This window comes from Sciurus vulgaris (genome assembly GCF_902686455.1).
Source record: "Sciurus vulgaris genome assembly, chromosome: 10".
NCBI classification, from domain to species: Eukaryota; Metazoa; Chordata; class Mammalia; order Rodentia; family Sciuridae; genus Sciurus; species Sciurus vulgaris.
Window position 1 is genome coordinate 47,561,789 of NC_136470.1, and position 2,746 is coordinate 47,564,534.

Here is a 2,746-nt window from a genome sequence, read left to right on the forward strand (position 1 = left end):
TTTAACTGACTATATGGCTTATATTTAAACTTTTTGAGCAAGTAAATTTCTACAATGTTAATTTTGATGTTTTCATCATAGATATATAAACCATTGTAACCATAGAATTTATGATTTTATTTGTCATTTATATATCCCAATGGATCACTAGGTAATAAGACTAAATAATTTTAAAAGCAAACTAAAATATGAATTAAAAACACCTATTAGGATTTAAAAGATTTCTCTTTTAATAAGTATTTTTTAAAATATGTATTAATGTGACTCTGCTTTTATTAGCTTTCTATCTAATATAGTACATTAGAGAATTATATAATTTTCTGAGGAAACAGAAAAAGAGTAGAAAAGATATGTAAGATTCTTTACCTTATCACTTAAAAATTTTCCTTGTAAACTTTTCTTCACAGTTAATAGTTCTCAATATGCAGAGTCCAAGAGGTCACTAAGGCTCATTAGGAGGATCCTGGAAACGAGGTCACCCATTCCAGGGCAGAGGGCAGAGACAGGTTTGGAATTAATTGTGCCTTTATTCCTTAACATGTTATGGGCTTCTTGCAGAGAAGAATGTAACATCTAATCTCAAAATTCTTATAATAGAAGATTGCTCAGATACATGTGAAAGAAAAGAGCAATGTAAATCACATATGAAAACTTATATATTATATGGGATATAGAAAATATTCTCTGAATTCAGAAAATGAAATTAGGTTATACTGGGACATTTGCTTAAAATCTCATGGAGTCATATTGAGCACTAAATATGCTTTACAAAACAATAGGAAGGATTTAAATGAGGAAAAATCAATCAGGTTAATGAAATAGAGTCAGTGTTCATGAAAACAGTTGTAATAATCTGAAGGGGATGACAACTGATATGCTGCGGACAATTTCCTCTTTAGCTTTCTAAGGTAATTTCCTATGAGGTGAATACTGCCTTCCTTAGTCCTTAGTGATCTTTGCATAATCTCTAATATATAATGTTAACATATCTGTAATATGCTTTTTAAAAACATTCCATCCTTTAGGATAACATAAATTTCTTCTTAGTACAAATATACATATTATAGGAAAAATGATTTTAAATTTATTTTAGAGGTCTCAAAACCTGTGACACAAAAATTACTTTGTGACAAAAATGATCAAATATTGGTACCCAAAGTTTATGCTATCATTGCAGAAATACATGAAGATAAAACATTTCCACTTCTAGTATCCTCCCTCTGACTATCACAACATCTTTGTGAATGTGGAGAGTCACAGCTTGAGGTCAGAGATACTGAAAATTTCAGAGAACAATAACCTCTAGAAGTAAATATAATTGTAATTTATAGACAGCAAGAGTTGCTTGAAGAACTCCTCTGTTGTAAAAAGAAACACAATGGAAAATTATATGCTTTCAATTAGAATCTTATATCTCAACAATTCCTATTTCAACAGACAAGTTAGAGATGATGGAGGACAACCATTCATTAACAACTGAATTTATCCTCATGGGATTTACAGATGACCAAAACCTGAAGACCCTTCTGTTTGTGGTGTTCTCTGCCATCTATCTGGTCACCATGGTGGGGAATCTAGGGTTGGTGGCTTTGATTTACATGGAGCGCCGACTTCACACACCAATGTACATCTTCCTGGGCAACCTGGCTCTCATGGACTCCTGCTGTTCCTGTGCCATCACTCCCAAGATGTTAGAGAACTTCTTTTCTGAGGACAGAAGGATTTCCCTCTATGAGTGCATGGCACAGTTTTATTTTCTCTGCCTTGCTGAGACTACAGACTGCTTTCTTCTGGCATCAATGGCTTATGACCGCTATGTGGCCATTTGCAGACCACTGCAGTACCACACCCTGATGTCAATGGAACTCTGCATTCAGATGACCACAGGAGCCTACATAGGTGGAGTCCTGCATCCCATAGTTGAAATAGGACTTTTGTTGAGGTTAACTTTCTGTGGGTCTCATCAAATCAATCACTTCTTTTGTGATGTCCTTCCATTATACAGACTCTCCTGTGTTGATCCTTATATCAATGAATTGATGTTACTTATCTTGGCAGGGTCAATTCAAGTCTTTACTATTAGTATTGTCTTAATCTCTTATTTCTATATTCTTTTCACTATATTCACAATGAAATCCAAAAAGGGAAGGGGCAAAGCTCTATCTACTTGTGCATCTCATTTCCTCTCTGTGTCAATATTCTACGGTTCTCTGCTCTTCATGTATGCTCAACCAAGTTCAATTAATGAAGGTGATAAAGATGTACCTGTGGCTATTTTTTATACTCTAGTCATTCCTTTATTAAACCCTTTTATTTATAGTCTAAGAAATAAGGAAGTAACAAACGTTATAAAAAGAATTATCAAGAAGAGACAATTTTGTAACATTCCAAAACAAGTATCATCTCCCTTGGAAAATTGATTTCAACCTGATAATACTTTTTCTAATCCTACAAATACTGGGAAAGTGGAAATGAGAGAAATCCTAAAACATAGTTCAAAATCTAAGATAGTGATATCCATCAAGAGTGGGCTAAGCATTTATCAGTGTCAAAAGGTTAATTAGTCACAATTTTCAAATTTTCAAAGTCCTTGAGTTCCATAACATAATCTTACAATTACAGGCTTATTTCTAGTTCACAAGTGTTAATCTTTCTACCAACAAATCCATCTGTGTGAAGTAAACTGTGTTTAAATTTGATTTTTCACTTGAATTTGGTTCTTTCCTGAGATTGTATTCATGCAGAC

At 33.4% G+C, this 2,746-nt stretch overlaps 1 pseudogene across 1 annotated transcript; it reads left to right on the forward strand.

Annotated features, from left to right (window-relative positions):
* The first annotated feature begins 1,490 nt into the window (after positions 1–1,490).
* Positions 1,491–2,320, forward strand: LOC306670985 (olfactory receptor 5K3-like; annotated as a pseudogene). Its single transcript has one exon. The product of its transcript is annotated as an olfactory receptor 5K3-like (transcript).
* The last annotated feature ends 426 nt before the right edge of the window (positions 2,321–2,746 follow it).